Source organism: Peromyscus leucopus, chromosome 9 (assembly GCF_004664715.2).
Source record: "Peromyscus leucopus breed LL Stock chromosome 9, UCI_PerLeu_2.1, whole genome shotgun sequence".
Classification (NCBI taxonomy): Eukaryota; Metazoa; Chordata; class Mammalia; order Rodentia; family Cricetidae; genus Peromyscus; species Peromyscus leucopus.
The window spans coordinates 24,562,320-24,570,811 of record NC_051070.1 but is presented as its reverse complement, the minus strand read 5'-3'; the positions used below and the strand labels follow the sequence as shown (position 1 = coordinate 24,570,811).

The window sequence follows — 8,492 nt, the reverse complement described above, 5'->3', positions numbered from 1 at the left end:
TTGGAGTGCATACTCTGCCAAGACTTTGATTGATGCCCTCTTGTGGCTGTGAGGATTTCTAAATGTATAACGAAATCTTTGACCTACTGTTTTCTTTCTGGCTTTTTATCACTCTATCATTCTGGGAAAACTCGGTCTTAATGATCCGGCATTATTGGAAGCAATATTCATCGTCTGGTCCTCCCCACACAAGTTTTTCTTTCCTCTATTACTGTTTATCATCACTGATCTTACAGCAGGACTGGACCTGGGATAAGTTGCATGAATCACTTACCTCACAGGCAAAGTTGAAGGGGGCAAAAAAAAAAAAAAAAATCTCAGAAACAAAAAGAATACTTTAGTGAGATATTTTTAAATTAAATCTGGTATAAAATCATTCATAATGAGCTAAACAAAAATTTTAAAGTTACTGTGAGAAGGCTGGGGATGTGGTTCAGTGGTACCTCACTTGCATGTATGAGGCCTTAGGTTCAACCCTCAGCACTGTCTCCCCACAACACACCCCCACATTACAAATAGCTTTGCCATGTCAGGTCATGTTGGAACTTGCGGCAAAAGAGAAAAATCAGTAGTACTAATGTTATAAAATTTATTTAAAATTTTGGTTTTTCATGTATACTGTGCGTAAGTTTTTACTTTTGGAAATAAATCAATCTATTGGATTTCTTTATGTTAATTGCTATAGTTTTGGTGAGCACTTTAATTCTGTTAATGAGGCGGTGTTCTTTTTGCCAAATCTGAAGGTTAGGGCACAAAACTTTCTCATTTGCTTCATATACCAAAACAGAGATTCACCAGGGCCTCACCCTCTTCCCTGATCTCATAAGACTTGCTAGTTCTAAGCAAGAAAATTAATATTATACAATGTCTTGACAGGCATCAAGAATGACCTGTCACCTGCCCCATCAAAACCATCTTCTTCCTTTGCATTAGCTTCTAGGGCATAATTAATACTTTGGTCAAAGAGAGAGAAAAAACACATCTGGGTTTCAAAGGTGAAAATTATGAGTCCATACATCTCCCCTATATCAGCTCAATAAGAGATGGTACTCTGGCAGAGTAAGTTTTCCAGGTAAGAGGAAGGTGTCCATGGAAAGGAGGAGCTAGGAAGAAGATGAGGGACCACCGCTTGTCTGAGGCTGGTGGTAATCTGATCATCATGTCTTTAGCAATAGCATAGCATACCACACAATCACTCTTACTCACGTACAGCCTGTCATTAGGCTCTGAATGAATCTCCAATTAGATTATACCTTTTGATTTCAGGATCTCTCTCTTTCTCTCTCTCCCTCCTTCTCTCCCCCTCTCTCCTTTGAAGAACAAGAATTAGGCAGCCATTTTAGAGTCTATACTATAATTGACCTCTTTCATAGTCTTTTTTATCCATTTCACAATACATTTGAGATGAAACAGAACTGCGATGTCATTGAATAAACCAAAGCAGCATTTGAAAAAGTTAGAGGCTGAGTTGCCTTTGTAGTGTGTTAATTGGCCATAATCTCAGCTCTCCAGAAGCTTCTAAGGCTGAGAGATGGATACCTCAAATGCAGATACAAAGAACAGCACATATAAAGTCACTTACACTACATCTACGCATCAAAACAAATTGACAGTTCAAACATGTTCTTAAGGCATAGCACTGTTTCTTTCATATATTTCCAAACCAAATGCAGCTTTTACCCACAGCCAGACTCTTGGGTCTTTGAAGATGTGAGCACTCTGTGCACAAATTCACCTTTCATGCAAAAATTCCAAAACCCAGTCTACAAACATGCCCTTCATAAATCACCAAATAGTCTCTTTGGTTGCAGTACTGCATGAATTAAAATTGCCAAGGCTCTTTTCCTTTTATAGCAGTTGACTCGGTCTCTTTTAAAGTCCTGAGAGCTGTCAGATTTCTAGAGTTTGAACTTCAATAAAGAAACTTATGATTTTCTTTGTATTTAAGGGTTTACAACAGAGAGTGTCAAGCTCTGACCTGTTTTGAAAGTCTCTTGAGCAGGTTAGGATTTTATTATTCTAGTAACATAGCAAGATAGAGGCTCTTAAGGATAATTTTTTTTCTAAGATTTTTCAAGAGATTTCTGTTTGCCATTTATGGCTTGAGAGAAATATCTTGTGTAAATTTATGTATTGTGAAATTAACTATCATGGGAGTGTTTAACTTTTTATTTTTATATTCTAGAATGAACTGTAAGTGCATTGGTCAGAATGAGGACAGTTGGGCACAATTTTGCACCGATAAAAGTTGTTTTGCTTCTGTGGAGCTTTGTGCCATTGAGTCTGTGAGTGTGCTGCCTGGGTCACCACCAGGCAGAGGGAAACGCCACCAAATGTGTGTTGACTGAATTTGTGGCAAACACTGAGAGGAGAAAGCGAGGCCCATATTAGTACATGCCCCTATCATTAACCTTAAAAGCCACACTACACACCTTTCCAGAGGATGCTGCACAAGTGTCCCATTGGACAAGTGTCCCACCAAACCCAGTACAGTGGACTCCAAATCTACCAGGCGCTGTAGGAAAGGTAGGAGGTGAGGGATACCCATTTGATGTACTTTACAGAAAACTCAGCAAAAGAGTACTAGAGTGTCTGACATAAGAAAGGGCCTACTGTGGCATTATGCACACACCCTTCAATTCTGTAAAGCCCACGAGCAGTTGGAAAGTACCCTTTAATCACATTACTGTCCTGGGCAACATGAGTCATAAGAACAAGATATCAAAATCTTTCAGATCACTTTGCACCCTAATATATATAAATAAATCATGAAGCAGCTGAGAGTAATGGGGAGTTAACAGGAATTTTTTATTCTGACTGCTTTAAAATGAGTTCCAAGCATTATCCGGGCAGAGAGGGAGAGGAAGTTAATGTGTACAGGTTTGCATGCATACACAGGTTCTGCTTGGGTCTTGTCGGCTCCTCTGTCCTCCCAGGGTTTGTCTGTGTCTGCATTACTTGCTGTGGGTGAGCCAATTCTCTTTCGGTTGGATACAATTTGCAGCCCCATTATCCAGTCGAATGGCAACAAAAAGCAACCAGAAAGATTTCCCCAGAGTTGCTGGCACAGGCAGAAGCGAAGCTCGCTGATTTTCATTTCCGTTGTCATGACATTTCCTTACTGACCTGAATCATTCTTCCTCAACGGTGTTTTCTTCTGAGAGTCTGGAAGATACAGATTTGTTCTTGTATGAAGGTACTCAAGGAAGAAGCACGAGCAGATCTGGATGCTACAGTTCTCATGAATGTTGGATGTGTACAGGATGCCCTTGGAAGCTTCCTTCAGTCTATCTTAGTATAACTGGGTTATACTAAGTACAACAGCTGCTCAAATAGTCACTGGGTTTACTTACTTTCAAAAGAGGTATTCTTAGGTGCCATCCCAATTAAAAACAGAGAAAAATACCTATAAAGACTAAATGTAGGAGGGACACAGCACATATAACTAAGGAAAATAATGGAATATGCACACTCCTGTGATGCCTATGAGAAGACAAGGAGACACGTGTGTCTTAGAAGGCTCTCGACTCAGTTTCAGATGCCCTCTTTGTCATGTCCATGGGAGCCACACTAGGACTCACAGTAGTGGCCAGCTGTGTCCCTAAATGCATCCTGGAAAATCATTAATCAAATCTGCAATGTCTGTCTTTAGGAAGTTATTTGGCACAAAAGTCTATCCTTTTGGATGATAGATAGAAAAATTGTAGTATACATTGAACAAGCACATGAACCAATCCCTGACACATAAATAAATAAGAAACATTAAGAATGTCACAACACTTGCTCACAAAGTAAGGGATGAGGTATGGCTTTTAGTAATAAGAAAAGAATTATATAATTATCTCTGGTAGCTCCATGGTCAAGTCATTTCATAAAATTAGCCTGTGAGGGAAGGCATTAATGGAACAACAAATGAAATCAATAATTATGATAATAATTTTTACATTAAGAATGCACAGAAACAATATTTTAAATTTCCTCTCATTATTTGATTCCTACCATGCCCTGCTACTGAATGGAGTTACTAAACATGTTTCCTGTGGAAATGTAGGCCAAGACAAGGGAAACCTCTGTTCATCTTTACTGTGTCCAACCTCTAAAAAAATAGACTGGTCTTTCCCAGGAGTGGCGAGGGTGCATTGTTTGAGATCAGATGGTCAGTTGTGAAGCTCCTGTTCTGCTAATATTTATGAAAGACCACAGGTTCCTGTGGCTGGAAGATCTTGGAGGTAGCCTATTGTCTGAGCATACTGAAGCTTTCTCTGGGAAATCTTGGCAATGGGAAGCACATTTGCATATTTATTTATAACAACTGTCATACTTCTTTTTTTCCTTTAAAGAAAATAAGTCTTTAATTTTCTATTGAACTTGTTCGGTTGACAGAAAATTTCTTATGCAGCAGCCTCATGTTTAAAACATGAGGCAGGAGCAGACTACCAGCACTGTATGGAAATCGTTTGGAAGAAAGCTCTTTTTTGGTTTGAGTCATTTACATTGGAAACACAAACATGATCTTATTGAAAGAAGTGCTGTAGGAACTGGATGACTAAAATAATTTTTAAGCTTCACCTCTTTGGAGTCCAGAGAATGTGGTAGGAAATTGAAATAGGCGCATGGTGATAATTTTAGAAATGGGCTTGCAACCCAGTTGTGACAACATTTTTCACAGCATCTTCTAGTGTGATGTATTTTCTAATACTAGAGAATACTAGAAAGCTCGTGTTAGTGAAATTCAGTCTACATTATCTGCATGACTGTAGCAGCTCATATGCATACACACACGTGTAGTATATATGTGCATGTCTATGTGCATTTGCGGTTAGCCCTCTCCCACGTCTTTCCACAATTAGTACTTTGAAGCTTTGAAATCTGTTAGGTCAGAAATCACACAGTGACACCAGCAAGTCCTCTTAACCCAATTCATTTTTGGAGAAAATTGAATGCTTCTTACCGTCCCTGTGCCGTTCCCCAAGGTTGTTTTGAGCCGACAGAGAAACTTTGTGTTTTTAAACTAGCCTGAAAAAACACATTTCAAAAGTGAGCTGATATCTTCATTTAAAACCATATCCTCCCAAATGGACTTAATATTTGTGAATAGGTCCTGGAGAGAACTCTCTGGAAGAAGAAGTTAAAAAAAAAAAAAAAAAAAAAAAAAAAAAAAAAAAAAAAAAAAAAAAAAACAGACAATGCTTTGCTGTCAATTTCTGCTCTGGTTGCAGACAGGGGAATTTCAGTTTTTGTGTGCTTTTCCTCTGCCACATACTAAACTAGTCTAAAGCTATTTTGTAGACAGTATAGCAAATGCATTATGTGTCCTTAGCCTGTCTGTGTAAATGCCTTTCTTTCCTTCTGAATCGATCAAGTGTCTTATTGAGTACCCTCTGTTGCTAAGCACTGAGTAAAGTACTCAGGATTATACAGAGAGGTCCAGGACTTGATGCTCCATTTCAGTTCGCAATACAGTTAACAAGACCGAATTAATGGAAGCTTAAGAAGTAATGTATTGCTTGGTATGATCTAAGTTGTCAGAACAATGAGGAGATGTGTTAGGGCTGAGTTAAGGAAGCATCAGTGAATGAAGTAGCCTATTGAAGGACGGCCTAGTGAAGGATGTTCTAAATAGGCAGTCACCAAAGGACAGATTTCTTTAAGGAGACAATAACATTTGGCCAAGGCATCCCAAACTGTGAAGCAGTGAAAAGCCTATTTCCCTGTTATTCCATATTTATAAACATGAATGAGAAGTGAAACATTTCACTCTAGACTAACTGTATTAGCCATGCAGTTTCCTTCCAGAGCAATGTGCTATTCTAGATATAAAAATGGTCACGGGAAAACCAATTTTTCTTCAGCTTCTCACTTTTCCTGAAATGTTAGTGCATCTGTTTTTTAATGATAAGGAAGCTGGTAGGCTAACTGTATTCAACTTGGTTGCTGTAGTCCAGCCTGACCTCAAATTCACTATATAGCCTAAGCCCTGGACTCGCGATGCTCCTGCCTCTGCTTCCCAAATGCTGGGGTTACGGTTGTGCCAGCAAACGCCATCCCCACCTTCTAAATGGTTTTTAATGTCATTAAGCGAGACATTAAGTGAGAATTCCAGCATGTAATCTTAACTAAACAGATTAACTAAACAAAACAGACTTGATATTTGGTAATTTACTACCCCAAAAATTTAATTCCATGGTGAAAAAGGAAATGTATATGCATATTGTTAATTATGTCAAAATAAACTACTTTAAAGCTACTTTAAGCTTCTTAGGTATCTAAGGATGCAAGCAGGGACTTACAATGTAGCTTAAATGTAGCGTCATAAGGTCCATCGTGTACTCACATGCCTATGTGTTAGCACAACCTTGGTTTAGTAAAACCGCAGTAATTTTCCTTTGGCCAGAAACCAGACTTTTGTGTAGGAACTACTCCTACACAAGGAAAAAGCCTGGCTTCCTAGAGCTTTATTAGGATTGTCATTTCCATGAAATGCCACCAAGACTAGCATATTGTCACACCGTTTTGTAGAGCACGAGGAGCACAGAGATCACCCCCCACCCCGCCCAGCTCTGTCACATTACGATGAGGACTGTAAAAAGTGGCTCTGCGACTATCCTGAGTCCCTTTCTGAACCTCATTTCTGTAGGTATCCTGGGGTACTCACACTTGCTGTGCTTTGGGATCCTGCCAAGTAGTTCAGGACGTCAGGGTCTCAGAGCCTTCTATGCCTCTGCAGGTAAATGAGGACACTGACTTTACTACAGACCACAGAGCTTCCAGGATGTCAACGCACGAGAAAGCTGCTTAGACAAATGGATGCCTGAAAGGGACCCTGGTCAACGTAAGCCAGGTTAAGGGCCAGCTTCATTCTATTTTCATGGGAAATTCAATCCCTTGATTAAAGTTTAGGATTTAAAAAGTCTTAGTAAATGTAGATATGGGTAAATAGTATATGAAGCTTGCAAGCTACTGTTCTACCTTTAGAGACAGAGGCTTATATTCATGTAGCAGACTATATGAAACCCCATAATAAGAGTTTTCCATACAAAATATAACACACGAGTTCATCTTAGTTCTGAAGCATAAACTTAAACAGTGAAGTAAATTAGATTCAGATGTTTCAAAGTAAAAGTGAATTTTTCTGCTTGTTAATGAAGATAGAATACATGTTTTAGCTATTGGGGCCAATATTTCTTTCCCTTATGTCAAATTAGACTCTTTTACCAGGTTTATTATTGAGTAGCCCTGGAGAGCAATTTTTTTTTTTTTAAAACCTAAAGCTTTTTCTGTGTAGAGTCGATCATCATCTTATCCTAGAGGGAAGGAGAAATTTGGTCATGTTCATGTAGTGTAGAAGAGTACTGTCTGATTATAATAACTAACTGAATAACTAACTTTGGAAAACAGCACTAAAGTTGGCTTGTCATCTGTGAGTCAGGCTCAGGCCAGACCATACCTCTAAAGGTAGACATTGTGGTTTCTTCTAAATGCTTTGGATCATCCATTGTCCATCTTCCCAGGAAGAGGTGGATCTTGGGACTGCAAGTGAGAACTTGTTTTAGTCTTTGTTTTGGAAAAGGACGAAGTGTCCTCTGTATCTGAAACCTCACAGGATCTAAGAGAAGATGTTCTAGAGGAGGCACCTGCTGAACAGATCGGTTGGCTATCCTTTCATGGGTGGCATCAGGCCAGGAGAAAGACAAAGTGTCATTTAGCAGCTCCTTGAAGGATGCCGTCCTGGCCTTAGCGCTGAGGTCTCTGTGGTGTAACTTGTGATTTTTTTTCCCCCTAGAGAGTTCCTCTTTGTTTCCATAAATTGTCAGTAAATATGATAAGAAACCACCACCTGTAATTCCTTTGGGGGAAAGAGATGTATCAACTCAGAGGCCAAGGTCTAGTTGTCCTGGGAGCCACCAGGGTAGGATAGCTGTGACATTTCCAGAACTCATTTCCCTGGGCTCTTCAGCATAGATGCAGCAAAGTGCCAGGGAGATGCGCCCATGCATGAAGCAGAAAAAGAGGAACCTGAGCAAATGTGTGAAAGCTCCTTTGTCTCACCTCAGAAATATACCAACGACACTTTGAAGTTGACTGATTTGTGTAAAGTAAGTAGGTAGGACGCAAGGTATTATTTTCAGAACTTTAAAGGAAAATGTGACCTTATTTTACAGTCATGTGTATCTGAGGCTTGAACATTTAATTACATATTTTTGTAAGAAGTACCAGAGACTGTTCATTTCATCCTGGTGAGCATAGTACATCATCACTTGACAGATCATTTCCCAGAATATCATGAATGAGTTCCTTACAGAAGTGTAAGGAGACTACCTACCAGTAGACCTTGCCTGCAGAAAGTAGACAATGGCCATGTTCTGTGACCTGATGAGTTTGTATAAGAAACCTAGAAACTTCAAAGAGAAAGAGATTTTAGTTACTGCCTACCTCTTGGGGTAGAACATGAAGAGTAGACTAAGTTTTGCAAGAAAGATAACAAAGGTTTG

General features: G+C 39.3%; 1 long non-coding RNA gene across 1 annotated transcript; it reads right to left on the bottom strand.

The window, feature by feature from the left end:
• Positions 1-2,782: 2,782 nt before the first annotated feature.
• LOC119088568 lies at positions 2,783-6,795 on the bottom strand. Its single transcript, XR_005092237.1, has 3 exons — positions 6,656-6,795; positions 4,952-5,016; positions 2,783-3,165 (listed from the first exon to the last, which is right to left on the bottom strand). It is a non-coding gene; the product is annotated as an uncharacterized LOC119088568 (long non-coding RNA).
• Between the last annotated feature and the right edge of the window lie 1,697 nt (positions 6,796-8,492).